Here is an 18,031-nt window from a genome sequence, read left to right on the forward strand (position 1 = left end):
ATAACCGAACCCTCCTGCTGCTCTCATGGTGGAGATGAACGGTTCTCTTTGCTTCATTTTGTATTTCACGCTGAAAGTCTGCGTGCCGAGTCTAGAGGCCCAGATGGTGAGGTGAGCGAGAGGCGAGTGATTTATTTATTTATTTATTTATCTTATTTATTTATTTATCAATTTATTCATTTTTTTTTTTGTGGGCGAGCCAAAAGGCAGATATGCCCACGTCATTCGACCCCTCGGATGACAATCTTAAAAAAAAGAAGATGCGTATAGGCAACACAGTTTTATAAGATTTTCGAGATTTAATAATAAATAAAGATGAACACTCGTGATATCGAGACAAACTGAAACGTGACGGAATGATGGTCGACTCACTCTCTCTCTCTGATCTGAACCGACTGACCTCTCTCTCTCTGAACTCTATCTACGCATACAGGCTCTTTTACGTGAAACTACCCAGATCACGATCGGAAGAAGTTGACCAATAGTGGAAGAGGAAATTAGACCAATCAGGTGCTGGAACCAGGAAGAATTTGGCCAATGACAAAGGCCAGACTGGCCGAGGAATGCGAAGAAAAGTGTGGAAATCTCTAGAGAGGAGAGAGGGAGGAAGGAAGGTTAAAAAAAAAAAAAAAAAAAAAAAATCGATCAGACTGGCCACGTGAGGGCAGTGAGCAACGTGGAACAATAGACAATGGAGTATGTATATATATGAAAATGATGACGATACATATATAATGATGAGTGTTTGTAAGGTAACTGCATACGGTAAAATGTCTGTTTCGTGACGTGTCCTGTCAGTCACGGCACGTCTGGAGTGTGGAGTGATGACGTGTCCACTCAATCAGTGTCAGTCTCCCGCCGCGTGGTGAGGGAGGCTACGTGACAGCCAAACCCGCACATTCTATTGTGGTGATCATCTGCTGGATAACGTAATCTAAATATTCTCCCTCTCTCTCTCTCTCTCTCTCTCTCTCTCTCTCTCTCTCTCTCTCTCTCTCTCTCTCTCTCTCTCTCTCTCTCTCTCGAAACTATAACACAAACACATCAACATCAACACTCACAAAATATTAATAACAACAGTAAGAATAATAACACACCCACTACGACTACTACTAATACACCACTACGACCATTATCTCCACTGACACCACCAGCAACAGTAATAATAATAACTGGAGCACCTGCAATAACACTCACCACCAAGCTTAGCAGAGAGCGGCCTGTGGTGAAAGCCAGCATTTAATTACTGGCTTTCATTTGTTTCTAGCATCATTTTTCTTTTTTGTTTTTGTTTTGCTGTTTTCTTTTTTCTTTATCTTCATTTGTTTTTGCTTTCTTCTTCTTCTTCTTCTTCTTCGTCTTCTTCCTCTTCATTTTTTGTTGTGTTCCTCGTCTTTTGTTTTTGGTTTGTTTAGCTTTTCTTCTTCGTCTTCTTCTTTTTCTTCTTCTTGTCCCTGTTATTGTTTTCGTTGTTGCTGTTGTTGTTGTTGTTGTTGTTGTTGTTGTTTCGTTTATTCTTCTTCTCCTTCTACTCTTATCATCTAATTAGATATCGATCTATAAGTATATAATTATATGATGACGTGTAGATGACAACGTGCAGTACAGAAAAATGTGCCTGTGTCCCATAATGACGTGTGTGTGTGTGTGTGTGTGGTGACGTCCTTTTTTGATGATGTGCATTTGTGTGGTGACTGCATACGGTAAAATGTCTGTTTCGTGACGTGTCCTGTCAGTCACGGCACATCTGCAGTGTCGGGTGGTGACGTGTCCCCTCAATTAGTGTCAGGTTCTCGCAGCGCACTGTTGACTTGCGTGGTGAGGGGAGGCGTGGTGACAAGCAGACGCGCACATCCTACTGTGGTGATAATTTGTTGGATAATGTAATCTAAATATTCTCTCTCTCTCTCTCTCTCTCTCTCTCTCTCTCTCTCTCTCTCTCTCTCTCTCTCGGTCTTCTTAAAAAAAAGAATACATAAATAAATAAAACAACAGAAGCATTAACACAAACAAAAATAATTCCCTCATTTGTTATCCTGTTATTGTTGTTTAACAAAATGAATAGAAGCACCAACCATGTCACGTAAGAAACTCGTAGTAATAACGTGTGATTTATTAGAAACCATTTCTTAATTCCAAATTTGTTACCGGGGCAACACGTGGTTACGAAACGTAAGTAGACTTGTTAACGTTGATGAGTTACGGGAAAAGTTATGCGCGCGAAGTTTGAAGAGAGGTAAGGAAAACATTTGCCAATAAAACATGATTACGCAGGAAAAAGGTGTTTGTCGCGAGGAAGGGAAGACTATGTGTGGCCGTGTGTGTGTGTGTGTGCGTAGCAGCTGTAGCGTGGACTGTATTATCATTAGAGGAACTTTTTTTTTTTTTTAAAGGAGCAATTTCTTAAAATTTTTTTATTTATTTTTTTTTTAAGACTCAGTTTAAATAGTGCTAGGGTACTGGCCTGCGTGACATGAGGTGGGAGGTCGCTCTATAAACTTGAGCCTTTTACAGAGAGTGATCTGCCTCCAGTGTCAGTCTTTACCTTGGCACAAGCAGCTGGTTTTGTTGACGTGTATAGTGCTACAGGTAACTTGGCTTGCAGTAGAAAGAGTCAGCAAGTGGTCAGGATAAAGGTTGTTGAGATGTTTAATGATTATTACTCACGTGTCGTATGTTATTTTGTCTTTCATTGTGAGCCAGTGTAGTTCAGGTAAGACAGGTGTGACGTGATCATACTTGTGCTTTCCGTCAGCAACTCTGGCAGCGAAATTCTGGATTTTTTGGATTTTTGCTAGTAGTGTTGTGTGTGCAGTGCGCATGTTATATTGCAATAATTCAAAATACTAAAACACCAGGGGCCAGTTCCAAAGAGGTTTACGCAAGCTTACATAAACCCCCTTGTTTGGGACAGTCGATCAGCTGGAGGTAACAAAACTGGCCGCCCACAGCGATCTTCTTCCATTAGCTCAGTGACGTCATCAGCCGCGTAAAACATTTTCTGTAATGTTCCGCAAACGTTACGTAAACTTCTTTGGAAAGCGTCCCAGATATTGTACTATGAATGTGCGTGTCGCTTTGTTACAGTGATCTTTGAATCCAGTGATAACTATGACGTGCCCATTACCTACCTACTGATTTTACAGAGAGAGAGAGAGAGAGAGAGAGAGAGAGAGAGAGAGAGAGAGAGAGAGAGAGAGAGAGAGAGAGAGAGAGAGAGAGAGAGAGAGAGAGAGAGAGAGAGAGAGAGAGGGGGGGGGAAGGGGAGCGGAGAGAAGAAGGGTGTTAGATCAAAATAGATAGGTAGATAGATTATTGGTCCTCTCACGCACACACCAGTAGAAAAGGATATTATTACCGCCGGCAGGCGGCGAAAGTTGATTCAGACCCACACGATGACACAAATCCTTTATTGAATCCGATTGAATCGGGTTGGATCTGCTAGAATTCGGTCAAAACCTGAATGATTAACTATTAATGATCACAGACAATATTCTAAGAATAATTTGTGTAATACAGGTATGATTCTGCACATTACTTTTTTTTTTTTTTATGTAAGAAGGACACTGGCCAAGGGCAACAAAAATCAATAAAAAAAATGCCCACTGAAATGCCAGTCCCGTAAAAGGGTCAAGGCAGTGGTCAAAAATTGGTGGATAAGTGTCTTGAAACCTCCCTCTTGAAGGAATTCAAGTCATAGGAAGGTGGAAATACAGAAGCAGGCAGGGAGTTCCAGAGTTCACCAGAGAAAGAGATGAATGATTGAGAATACTGGTTAACTCTTGCGTTAGAGAGGTGGACAGAATAGGGGTGAGAGAAAGAAGAAAGTCTTGTGCAGCGAGGCCGCGGAAGGAGGGGAGGCATGCAGTTAGCAAGATCAGAAGAGCAGTTAGCAAGAAAATAGCGGTAGAAGACAGCTAGATATGCAACATTGCGGCGGTGAGAGAGAGGCTGAACACAGTCAGTTAGAGGAGAGGAGTTGATGAGACGAAAAGCTTTTGATTCCACCCTGTCTAGAAGAGCAGTATGAGTGGAACCCCCCCAGACATGTGAAGCATACTCCATACATGGACGGATAAGGCCCTTGTACAGAGTTAGCAGCTGGGGGGGTGAGAAAAACTGGCGGAGACGTCTCAGAACACTTAACTTCATAGAAGCTGTTTTAGCTAGAGATGAGATGTGAAGTTTCCAGTTCAGATTATAAGTAAAGGACAGACCGAGGATGTTCAGTATAGAAGAGGGGGACAGTTGAGTGTCATTGAAGAAGAGGGGATAGTTGTCTGGAAGGTTGTGTCGAGTTGATAGATGGAGGAATTGAGTTTTTGAGGCATTGAACAATACCAAGTTTGCTCTGCCCCAATCAGAAATTTTAGAAAGATCAGAAGTCAGGCGTTCTGTGGCTTCCCTGCGTGCTATGCTTACCTCCTGAAGGGTTGGACGTCTATGAAAAGACGTGGAAAAGTGCAGGGTGGTATCATCAGCGTAGGAGTGGATAGGACAAGAAGTTTGGTTTAGAAGATCATTAATGAATAATAAGAAGAGAGTTGGTGACAGGACAGAACCCTGAGGAACACCACTATTAATAGATTTGGGAGAAGAACAGTGACCGTCTACCACAGCAGCAATAGAACGGTCAGAAAGGAAACTTGAGATGAAGTTACAGAGAGAAGGATAGAAACCGTAGGAGGGTAGTTTGGAAATCAAAGCTTTGTGGCAGACTCTATCAAAAGCTTTTGATATGTCCAAGGCAACAGCAAAAGTTTCACCAAAATCTCTAAAAGAGGATGACCAAGACTCAGTAAGGAAAGCCAGAAGATCACCAGTAGAGCGGCCTTGACGGAACCCATACTGGCGATCAGATAGAAGGTTGTCAAGTGATAGATGTTTAAGAATCTTCCTGTTGAGGATAGACTCAAAAACTTTAGATAGGCAGGAAATTAAAGCAATAGGACGGTAGTTTGAGGGATTAGAACGGTCACCCTTTTTAGGAACAGGTTGAATGTAGGCAAACTTCCAGCAGGAAGGAAAGGTAGAATGTTGACAGACAGAGCTGAAAGAGTTTGACTAGGCAAGGTGCAAGCACGGAGGCACAGTTTCGGAGAACAATAGGAGGGACCCCATCAGGTCCATAAGCCTTCCGAGGGTTTAGGCCAGCGAGGGCATGGAAAACATCATTGCAAAGAATTTTAATACGTGGCATGGAGTAGTCAGAGGGTGGAGGAGAGGGAGGAACAAGCCCAGAATCGTCCAAGGTAGAGTTTTTAGCAAAGATTTGAGCAAAGAGTTCAGCTTTAGAAATAGATGTGATAGCAGTGGTGCCATCTGGTTGAAGTAGAGGAGGGAAAGAAGAAGAAGCAAAGTTATTGGAGATATTTTTGGCTAGATGCCAGAAATCACGAGGGGAGTTAGATCTTGAAAGCTTTTGACATTTTCTGTTAATGAAAGAGTTTTTGGCTAGTTGGAGAACAGACTTGGCATGGTTCCGGGCAGAAATATAAAGTGCATGAGATTCTGGTGATGGAAGGCTTAAGTACCTTTTGTGGGCCACCTCTCTATCATGTATAGCACGAGAACAAGCTGTGTTAAACCAAGGTTTAGAAGGTTTAGGACGAGAAAAAGAGTGAGGAATGTACGCCTCCATGCCAGACACTATCACCTCTGTTATGCGCTCAGCACACAAAGACGGGTCTCTGACACTGAAGCAGTAGTCATTCCAAGGAAAATCAGCAAAATACCTCCTCAGGTCCCCCCAACTGGCAGAGGCAAAACGCCAGAGGCACCTTCGCTTAGGGGGATCCTGAGGAGGGATTGGAGTGATAGGACAAGATAAAGATATGAGATTGTGGTCAGAGGAGCCCAACGGAGAAGAAAGGGTGACAGCATAAGCAGGATTAGAGGTCAGGAAAAGGTCAAGAATGTTGGGCGTATCTCCAAGACGGTCAGGAATGCGAGTAGGGTGTTGCACCAATTGCTCTAGGTCATGGAGGATAGCAAAGTTGTAGGCTAGTTCACCAGGATGGTCAGTGAAGGGAGAGGAAAGCCAAAGCTGGTGGTGAACATTGAAATCTCCAAGAATGGAGATCTCTGCAAAAGGGAAGAGGGTCAGAATGTGCTCCACTTTGGAAGTTAAGTAGTCAAAGAATTTCTTATAGTGAGAGGAGTTAGGAGAGAGGTATACAGCACAGATAAATTTAGTATGAGAGTGACTCTGTAGTCGTAGCCAGATGGTGGAAAACTCGGAAGATTCAAGAGCGTGGGCACGAGAGCAGGTTAAGTCATTGCGCACATAAACGCAGCATCCAGCTTTGGATCGAAAATGAGGATAGAGAAAGTAGGAGGAAACAGAAAAGGGGCTACTGTCAGTTGCCTCAGACACCTGAGTTTCAGTGAGGAAAAGAAGATGAGGTTTAGAAGAGGAGAGGTGGTGTTCTACAGATTGAAAATTAGATCTTAGACCGCGAATGTTGCAGAAGTTAATGAAGAAAAAGTTGAGGGGGGTGTCAAGGACACTTAGGGTCGTCGACAGAAAGGCAGTCCGACCTGGGGACATTTATGGTCCCTTCCCCAGATGGGGACTCCGAGGCTGGTGTAGGAGTCGCCATGATGATTTTAAAATTTTTGAGTGAAGGGTGTGTGTGTTATTAGGTGCTTGTAGTTTTGTGTGGAGGAAGAGAGTTGTCTTTAAGAGGGCAGGCTGTGACTGCCCCCTTGTGTTGTGAGATACAAAGGGAAACGTTCAGTGAGGTCACAGCTGGGTTTAATGATAAGTTCACAGCACCCCCTGAACAGTGCTTTAGACCTCAATGGGAGTAATTATCGTTTCGGCAGGTGTCTACTGCCTCCTCCTCCTATATACTTATAGGATAATGTATTCTTACACAGACAGTTGTTACACTTACGTGTTTGGGTCTTGGGGTGATCGTTAAGTAACGCGCACGCCCTTTCTGACAGGTGCTCTAGGTAGGTCTGTCTACTTCTGTCTCTGCAGCAACACACGTCCTCCCTGCACGAGTGTCCCCAGCAAAGTGTCCCTATCGTCCTCAGTTACTGCCTGGGTTCCTACCCTGTCCATCGTTATCCATTAGCGACGGTGATAAGGCCGGCTTCATCTTACCCTCATGTCATAACACGCATCCTTCATCTCCCTATATCAACACTACCTCAACACCGACCGTACGAGGAATTCGCTGACTTAGGCCTCGTCTTGGTCCTCGCCCTGACCTCCAGGTCCTTTCCTCCCTCATTGACAAACTCGCTTACACAACAACAACTTCTTTCACCGGCTTGGCGGTAACATATATATAGATGTATTATTAAGTGCACACACACACACACACACACACACACACACACACACACACACACACACAAAGATATATTGATGGACATGTTTTATTGGCACCACCACCACCACCACCATCACCACCACCACCACCATCACAACCACCACATCCTCCTCCTCCTAGACACAAGCAGATGGAGCCAAAGCCATGCCGTCATTGCGCGGCAGACTCACAACAGAAGGCGGAGCAGAAGGCGGGGCAAAAGGAAGGAGTCGGTATTAACTGCCTTTCATGTGGGCTTCAAAGTGGCGAGCGAGCTTCCACCTACACCGGAGAGGGATGAGCTTCCTTCAAGCGTAAAGTCTCATTAATGACTGGCTGGATTCCTGATGGGCGAGGGAAGTTCATGGTGAGGGTTATTAGCTGCCATGAAAGTTCTATTCTTAAACGCTTTGCTCTCTCATCAGGGTTATTTTCTGGCAAGGCACTCCACTGGGATGATTGGACAAGTTGTGGTGCGTGTTTTTTCCTGTGATGGTGTAAAACTATTATTGGAGCCATGAAAACATCCTTGAGAGGCGTAGGATTGCTCGAGATATGAAGTCAAAACGTGTGAGAAAACAGGATCAAGTAAATCTCTTATGATTAGATTAGCAAGTGAATATTTTACTTCCGCCTCACAATGCGTAATGAACGATAATTTTTGTGAGTTTCTGAACAAGTGCGGCAGTTTTCTATAAAGATTCCTCAGGTAATGTGATTAATAACTGTGAGTCTTAGTGCTTCCTCCTGCTTATGACTTAACATTTTAAAGAGGGGGAGGTTTTAAAGCACTTCTCAGAGAATCCTCCCTACGGAATGGGGCCTTCAGTGGGACTTTTCTCGACTTCTTTTGCTGCCAATGAAAAGAGCCGCTCTTACATAAATAAACAATTGAAAGATATATAAATAAACACACAAATAAATGGATCTTTCTATATACGAAGTTTGCAAACCCAGATGGGTGGCCCAGGGAAGGCAACACACACACACACACACACACACACACACACACACACACACACACACACACACACACACACACAGACACGCACACGCGAGCGCGCACGCACGCACGCACGCGCGCGCACACACAGACAGACAGACAGACAGACAGACAGACAGACACACACACACACACACACACACACACACACACACACACACACACACACACACACACACACACACACACATACACACACACTGAGCCCAGTCGGTCCTCGGTGGAAAGGGACGATAAATAAATGAATAAATAGATAAAAATAAATATACAAATTACTGCATACACACACACACACACACACACACACACACACACACACACACACACACACACACAGGGGCACGAAATGATAGGTAAAGGATGGGACTCTGACTCTCTCTCTCTCTCTCTCTCTCTCTCTCTCTCTCTCTCTCTCTCTCTCTCTCTCTCTCTCTCTCTCTCTCTCTTATATGGCATTAGATGGAGTTGCATGTTTCTCTTTCAACCTTTCCTGTCACACTGTATGACAGTTTCTCTGTGCTCTGTGCTGCATGGTGTTCCCTCCTTGATGAACCTTGCTGTCCTTTTACCTTAAACTTGTGGAATGTGTAGTGGTAGCATGCTCACACACACCCAGTAAAGATCTTGCTGTCTGATCTTTCCTTTGTGTTCCTTTGTATTCCTCTTCGTCCTCCTGAAAGTCTTGTCACGCACATCTCTCTCCACACAACAGACAGACACACTTCAGTGATCCTCCTGCTTAAGTAGATTACAAATTGACAACTTTCACGCCTCATTGAACTCTTGACTACTCCAGTGCATCGACACATTTGTTTTTAATGTCATTTTTTTTTCATTTTTGTTTTGTTTTGCTGTTGTTGGTTTCTTTATCTTCATTTGGTTTTGTGTTCTTCTTTTTCTTCTTCTTCTTCTTCTTCTTCTTAATTATCTATTGTGTTCCTCATCTTTTGTTTTTGGTTTGTTTAGCTCTTCTTCTTCTTCCTTTTCTTTTTCTTCTTCTTCTGTTCCTGTTATTGTTTTCGCTGTTGTTGTTGTTGTTTCGTTTATTCTTCTCCTTCTACTCTTCTCATCATCTTCCTCTTCTCCCGATCTTCCTTTTCCTCACCATCCTCTTCTCATTCTTTCTCCCTATCTTTTCCTACTCCTCCTCCCCACACCTACCATCTCCACCACCCCCACACTCACACAACCCACCCTCACACCCACTCGACCCCCAACACACACGCTTGTTGTAAATAACCGAACCCTCCTGCTGCTCTCACGCTGGAGATAAACGGTTCTCTTGCCTCACTCTATATCTCACGCTGAGAGTCTGCGTGGCGAGTCTAGAGGCTCAGATGGTGAGGTGAGCGAGAGGCGAGTGAGAGAGGTGGGAGAGGAAAGGGTGAGAAGAAAGATGTTAAGGGGGTGGGCGAGTGATAGGGGTAAGAAAGAGAGGCAAGAGATTGGAAAGAAGGGAGCACGGGGCGAATAAGAAGGAATGGGAGGGGGAGAAAGAAGGTGCAAAAAGGAGATATATAAATAAACTGTGTAGCTGCCCGGAGGCAGCTAAAGGATTTTAGACGCGAATCGTTTATTGCATTCGGTCAAACCTGAAGACATACATAATAAACATAGGATGTGCGTAGCGCTACTAACCATTACATACTGTATCAACATAATGCATCACTAATCATGGATTATGCTTATTAGGGCAATCGACCCCTCGTAATACAGATGCAGAACTCACGTGTTTGGGGTTTTAAGAACACCTGTCACCAAGCAACACCTGCGTCTGTATTGTAGTGGTCCAGTCTTTCCTGGAGTAGTCACAGCCTAACTCGGTGGCGGTACAAAGGAATCTGTCCCTCCGGTCTTCGTTCCTGCTGGCCCTCGGCGTCTCACGCCTGCCCATCTTACCCTTAGGTCAGCAATAGTTCCCGGGTGACTCATTCCTCTACGCAGATCACATTGTGTCTTATCTACCCTACGCGCAATGTCATCAACTTTACCACGCAAACACGACCCTCACCACCTCTCTGCAGCTAAACTCTCCACAGCTAGTTCCTCTCACACATCTTCACTACTGCAATTAACTACTATAATGAATTCAGTTTCCTTAATAAATAATCTGATTAACTTAGTTTCCTTAGTGTTTCATGTGCTTCACGTACTAATTCACTTTAACTTTCATAACACAGATCATGTTATTTAGCATACGCTTGCTCAACAACAACTTCTTTCACCCGCTCGGCGGTAACAAACTGAATGATTGATTTGTAGCAGGTACACACAATTACACTAGTCACTCACAAATTTAAAGCATTTTCTCTGACATTCCATTTTCTCTCACTCACCATGGTCTGCTGTTTGCTCTTTCAAAACACTCTTGTATTTCTTTTTCTTTTTTTATATTTTATCGATAAATTTTTCATAAGACAACAGTTTTGCACAATATTACATAAACATTTTATTTACAAATAATATTTTTGTTGAGTATTTTTTAAATATACTTTTTTTGTTTTATTATTATACGAATTATTGTATTTTTTTTTTTGATATTTAATCTGTAAATATTTATTCATGCATATATAATCTTGAAATTATACTTGTGCTTATTTAGTCACCGATGGTTTTGATGAATTTATTTATTTATTTATTTATTTATTTATTTATTTATATTTATTTCTATTTCTATTTTATTTCTATTTTTACTTTTATATTTATTTAATTTTAATATAGAGTTTATATTGAGAACTTTGAAATGCCACGTGTGAGATTAACACAGAATCATTTTACTTAGAGAGTATATCTATGAACTATTATTCTCTCTTTCTCTCTCCTTGAATCAACAGTCACTGTATATTGTAAAAATCATCTAACTAGATATCGATCTATAAGTATATAGTTATACGATGACGTGTAGATGACAACGTGCAGTACAGTAACATGAGCCTGTGTCCGATAATGACGCGTGTGTGTGTGGTGACGCGTCTCCATGATGATATGCGTTTGTGTGGTGACCGCATACGGTAAAATGTGTTTCGTGTGAGAGAGAGAGAGAGAGAGAGAGAGAGAGAGAGAGAGAGAGAGAGAGAGAGAGAGAGAGAGAGAGAGAGAGAGAATCATATCATATTCCTATTATTTCGTGACTCACTGTTTGCGTGTTTGTGTGTGACGTCTGAAAAGTAGCTATGCATTTGGGATTAACACACACACACACACACACACACACACACACACACTAACTACTAACACCGCCATTTTACCGCCACCAGAATTAATTGCTGGCTTTCACTACAGGCCGCTCTCTGCTAAGCTTGGTGGTGAGTGTTATTGCAGGTGCTTTAGTTATTATTATTACTGTTGCTGGCGGTGGCAGTGGTGGTGGTGGAGATAATGGTGGTCGTAGTGTTTATTATTATTATTATTATTATTATTATTATTATTATTATTATTATTATTATTAACATTTTGTGCGTGTTGATATTGATATGTTTGTGTTGTTTTAGTTACGAGAGAGAGAGAGAGAGAGAGAGAGAGAGAGAGAGAGAGAGAGAGAGAGAGAGAGAGAGAGAGAGAGAGAGAGAGAGAGAGAGAGAGAGAGAGAGAGAGAGAGAATATTTAGATTACGTTATCCAGCAGATGATCACAATAGGATATGCGGGTGTGCTTGTCACTACGCAAGTCAACAGTGCGCTGCGGGGGGACAGACACTGATTGAATGGACGCGTCACCACCTCACACTGCAGACGTGCCGTGACTGACAGGACACGTCATGAACTGACATTTCACCTTATGCAGTCACCACAGAAACACACACCATACAGACACACGTCACTATACTCCACGTTATCTACACGTCATCGCATATGGATATACAGACCTATATATAAGATAGATGAATATGTAGACAGTGTTGCCAGACTGAATTATGCATAATCTGACCAAATCTGACAAAATATCTGTAGAAATCTGTAACCCATAAGGAAAATTTCTGAGGAAAAATATGTTAATAATGAAATTTCATTAGCCCTATGGTAACTCCACATAAACAGAACAAAGGGTATTTAGTTAATTTTAACTCAAAACAAGCATTTAGGAAGTGTAACCCATAAAGGCGACGTCACACGGGAGATTTTAGAAATGGAAGCTAAATCTCAATACTTGCGATATTTGTGAAAAAATAGTGGTTGCATATCCCGTTTGACGACGTCTTAATACAACTACATACAATTTTACACATATTACACACCCAGCATAAACCATTTGTAGCGAGAGAAGTACTGTATGAAAAAGAAAACTGCACTCATACACAGGACATAATAAAGCTAATGAGATCACATGACATATCAAGCAGTATATATCAAGCATATATTGGATAATGACAATGCTAGCAGATAGAAACTAAATTGAGAGAAGCACTGTGTGAAAAAGAAAAACTGCACTCATACACAGGACATAATAAAGCTAATGAGATCACATAACATATCAAGCAGTATATATCAAGCAGTATATATCAAGCATACGAGTATATGGGATAATGACATAATGCTAGCAGATAGAAAATAAATTGAGAGAAGCACTGTGTGAAAAAGAAAAATTGCACTCATACACAGGACATAATAAAGCTAATGAGATCACATGACATATCAAGCAGTATATATCAAGCAGTATATATCAAGCATATATGGGATAATGACATAATGCTAGCAGATAGAAAATAAATCTGATCATAGGAGTTACTCATACATAGAACTTCCTGTAGATGCTTTCCTTTCCAAAAGTGAATTTGTTACATTGAAGTCATAACAGAATGCTCCCTTTAAAAGTTGTTTTGTATGTAGCAAGCCTGAGATGGTTTCTGTTGACAATTTGTTTCTTGCTTTTGTTTTCATTCTATTGACTGCAGAAAAAATTCTTTCTACACTGGCACTAGAATGAGGTAGAGACAACAGTGTTTGCATGAAAGCAGCAAGATTTGGAAACATTAATGCATTATCACATAGCCTTGTTAAACTTACTGTACACCAGAAATTTTGTGGCATCATATCTGAAGTAACATTCATTGAATCTAGAGAATTTGCTAGCAGCCTCCATTCAGTGTCGATTGCCTGAATATCTGTGGCAGTAGCTCCAAACACACTGATAAGATCAATAATGGAAGGTATTTCTCTATCAATCACTACCTTTGGGGTCAAAGCTCTCAGGGATTTTATTACAGTCATAGAGTCAAAATCAAACCTCTTATATATCTGGGAGCTAGCTTCAATGTAGAAATCCAAACAAGATAACCTAAAATTCTGTAGTTCTTCCTTTTCATAAGTTGAATTTCTCAGCTGCAGTGTCACTTTTACACCAAGATAAACTTTACCTAATGGAAGAAATTTTCCAGGATCTCTATAATTGATTTTTGTTAATTGAGTCTTGTTGAGGTACCCTGGCTTCATGTAGAATCCTAAAATTGTTTTGAGAGTAGATGAAACTGAGTTATACAGGACATGTACTTGTGTTGATTCTGCCTGCATTTGCTTGTTTAAGTTATTAAAAAGAGGCAACACATTCCAAAAAAAGAAGATACAGTTTGGTCATAGGATTGCATAGCCTATTTAAGATTGTTTCAGATGCAATCAATCTATCACCTAGCACAGCATTGGTAAAATATAGCTTAAGTGCCTCATATTGCTCAAGCAACCTTGCCACCACCATTTCTAGTGACAACCATCTAGTCTGAGAAGGGTGTAGGAGCTTATGTGGTTTAACTTGAATGAACTTTTGAAATTCCTCAAAGTCACCCATCTTCTTTGGACTACAATGAAAATAATTATAAATATCCCTTGCTAGATCCTCCAGTGAACGAGGAAGCTTTAAGCAAGCATATGAAGCACACAAGGCAAAAGAATGGCAAATACATTTCATCATAAATAAGTTAGGGATATCTTTTTTCAGCAGAGATGACAATGAGTGATGTGCTCCCAACATAGCATTTGCACCATCAGCAGCAAAACCAATCAAATTTTCTTTGTATGGAATATTGTGCTTCCTAAAGAATTCTATTACATGATTGTACAAGGAATCAGCTGTGGCATCTTTGAGAGGAATCAAGCTTAGAAAACAGTCCTTCACCTCATTTTCAATCATAACCCTAGCTACCATGCATAAATGTTTAACACAGCCTTTGTCAGTTGACTCATCAACAATTAATGAAAACTTATTTGTCTTTAATTGATCAATTAATTTTACTTTGCTTTCTTGCCCTGTCACATGATTAATCAGGGCAGTTACTTTTGTTCTAGCACATTTAACTTCTGTAGCAATTTTAGAATCTGGACACATAGCTTCTACAAGTTTAGGTAAATGATCTGCAACTGTCATGGGTAAATCATGCTCTGCTATGAATGCAGCCATCCTCAGTTCAGCTGAATTTACTTTACTCTGGCTTATTTTAGAGCTGAAGATGTTAGTAATGGGCCTATTACTCTGAACTTCTTTAGCTGCATCCGTATGTTTCTTATTATCAGCATGCCTCTTAAGATCTGTTTTTCCTGCAGTCAGTTTCAAATGTTTATCACAAGGGATGCAATAGGCATAAAGATCACCTTTTGTGCTGGCTTTAATCCAGCCTTTAAAAACTGGATAATTTTCGTAGGAAGAAGAATATTTATTGCAGTACCTAATTTTTTTTGTTTTTGCATCCCTTTTTTTTATCTTCCTCTGAATTGTAGTTATCTGATTCTTCACCGTCCATTTTTTTATTGTCCGAAACATGCAAAAAGCTTATTTTACAAACATGCCAACATGCAGTCATAATCTCAAAATAATTGAAGGTGAGCAAACCCAAATTAACCCAATTAATCCACAGCCACTCATGCCTTCAAGCTATCAATCAACACATGCACCATATTTGGCCAACTACTCTATCCAGTACCCAGTCCATACAAATTCAGAAAAAAAAAACAAGTGCTAGGAAGCATCCCTGCCTTCATCTCATGTTTTAAGTTACATGCATAAAAAATGTTTGGGAGGCATGATATATCCAATTCATTATACATAAAAACTATTATTAATAGAGAAAATTATACTCTGTTTGCCATCATCTGATATACAAAAATATGATTGATATCATTGTGAAGATATTAATTACAACTTTCTTCAATGCATTGCTATTTGTATTATGAGTCAAACATTAAAATTAATTAAAATTAAGTTCACAATTCGTAATCAACATGATCTTTCATAAGGTGTATGGTCATTATCAGTTGTAGCCCATTTATAAAAGAATATAGTAATGTAAAACAATCACAAAACGTGAAAAACTTCTCGCACCTCTTCCTTTAAAAATTATCAATATTATACTGGGGGTCACAGGTATACAATAACAATAACATTGTGTAATGTCTTCTCAGTTTCTGTTAATGATCATTTGCCAGTATTATATAGAGGAATTTGAAATACTTTTTTCTTAAGTCATTAAAATTAAAAAATTAAAATTAAAAAGTCATCTCCCGCCACATCGGCCTTTGAGCCTGTGGTGAATATAATCCGTTAACCTGGGACACAAGGCCAGTGCGAAATCCGGGTAAGCAGTAGCCTACATTATTAGTTTTTTTTTCGGCCATGGGCACATACCCCTTGGGTCCCTTGGCCCCTTTTCGAGACTCTACGTCCATAGGCTCGGGCCCCCTTTACCTAATCATTATTATATAGGCCCTGGCCCCGTGGCAGTTTGCTACCTCTGCCACTCTATTGTTACGCCTCTGAGCATGCAGAGCTTACTTACTTGCTATAGCTTGTAGTTGTAAGGGTATAGCGACGATGTAGCTCTATAGCTTGTTCTTGTGTGTTTGCTGGGGTCGTGTAGGGCAGGCTGTGGGACTGTGGGAGTAGGTTTGTACTTTGTTTACATGACGCGCGCGCCCTCGGGCCTCGGGGATCAGGATGATCTTGATCTTTATGTAGCCTCTGAACTAAAACTTGATGTTGCAGGTGCCTCCTTCTAGGGGAGGGCTGGCCTTTTTTATCGGCAACTCCCGCAAGGGAAAAGAAAAATACAGGGCATCTTTCCCGAACTCATGCATACCATATTCTTAAGTAAGTGCCTTAAGTGAGGAAAATATCTGTAGATTTTGTCCATGTAGAAAAAAAAATCTGAAAATCTGAAACGAGGTCTGAAATCTGTAGAACCTCAGGAAAATCTGTGGATCTGGCAACACTGTATGTAGATAAAATAGTGACTTGTTACAACGAGATAAGTAATGATACGTAGATATACTTACTATGTTTTATGAGTCAGTTTCATTCATAGTATATTAGACAATGTTACGAAAAATTACTACCATAAGAGATTGTTGTAGATAGATAAACGTCAGACGTTATGTTAATCACATAACCATATATATATATATAAGTAAATACTTAATATTAAATATAACACAAACTTGTACAATAATGCATTTAAAAAACAAAACAGTGAAACACGCATCACATATTCTGAAGAAAATAATAATAGTAAATAAAATGTTCGTGTGATATTTTTTATTTATGGTGTGTGGTGAAGAATGTATGGATGAATAGTAAAAAAAAAAAGAAAATGCATGAGGTTGTGTTGAAGAGCAGAGCAGAACATGGTGAGTGAGAGAAAATGGGATATGCGAGAAATTGTTAAATTTGTATATGTAGGTGAGACTAGTGTATCTGTGTGTACATGCTACAAATCAATCATTCAGTTTATCTCTATATCTCCTTTTTGCACCTTTACTCTCCCATCCCATTCCTTCTCACTCGCCTCGTTCTCCCTTCCTTCCCCTCACTTGCCTCTCTTTCTTACCTCTATCACTCACTCTCCCTCTTACCATCTTACTTCTCACCCTCACACGTCTCTTTCCTTTCCCACCTCTCTCACTCGCCTCTCGCTCACCTCACCATCTGACCCTCTAGACTCGCCACGCAGACCCTCAGCGTGAGATATAGAGTGAGGCAAGAGAACCGTTCATCTCCGTCGTGAGAGCAGCAGAAGGGTTCGGTTATTTACAACAAGTGTGTGTGTGTGTGTGTGTGTGTGTGTGTGTGTGTGTGTGTGTGTGTGTGTGTGTGTTGGGGATCGAGTGGGTGTGTAGGGTGGGTTGTGTGAGTGTGGGGGTGGTGGAGAGTGTGGGTGTGGGAAGGAGGAATAGGAAAAGAAGAAGAGAATGATAAGAGTAGGAGGAGGAGAAGAATAAACGAAACAACATCAACAACAACAACACAGCAACATCAGGAGCAACAACAACACATCGATAATAACGAAAACAATAACAGCAACAGAAGAAGAAGAAGAAGAAGAAAAAGAAGAAGTATTAAAAAGAGAGAAAAAAAAAGAAAACATTAAGAAAAAAGAAAAAGAAAACAGCAAACCTCCCCCCCAAAAAAAAAGTAAAATGACGCTAAAAACAAATAAAGAAGAAATAAGAACAAGAAAGACGGAAGAAGAAAAACTGCCGGCTCTTGGTAATGTGTCGATGAACTAAAGTGGTCAAGATCTCAGTGAGGCGTGAAAACTGCCAATTTTTTTTTTTTTTTTCCAATTAAGCAGGAGGATCACTGAAGTGTGTCTGTCTGTTGTGTGGGGGAGAGATGTGCGTGACAAGACTTTCAGGAGGACGAAGAGGAATACAAAGGAACACAAAGGAAAGATCAGACAGCAAGATCTTTACTGGGTGTGTGTGAGCATGCTACCACTACACAT

General features: G+C 40.8%; 1 long non-coding RNA gene across 1 annotated transcript in view; it reads right to left on the bottom strand.

Annotated features, from left to right (window-relative positions):
- Nucleotides 1-16,321, bottom strand: part of LOC135116156 (uncharacterized) — a 49,827-nt gene extending 33,506 nt beyond the window's left edge. The window contains exon 1 of the long non-coding RNA XR_010276195.1: nucleotides 16,088-16,321. This is a non-coding gene — a long non-coding RNA (uncharacterized LOC135116156). The remainder of the gene's footprint in view (nucleotides 1-16,087) is intronic.
- Between the last annotated feature and the right edge of the window lie 1,710 nt (nucleotides 16,322-18,031).

Source organism: Scylla paramamosain, chromosome 30, assembly GCF_035594125.1.
Source record: "Scylla paramamosain isolate STU-SP2022 chromosome 30, ASM3559412v1, whole genome shotgun sequence".
Classification (NCBI taxonomy): domain Eukaryota; kingdom Metazoa; phylum Arthropoda; class Malacostraca; order Decapoda; family Portunidae; genus Scylla; species Scylla paramamosain.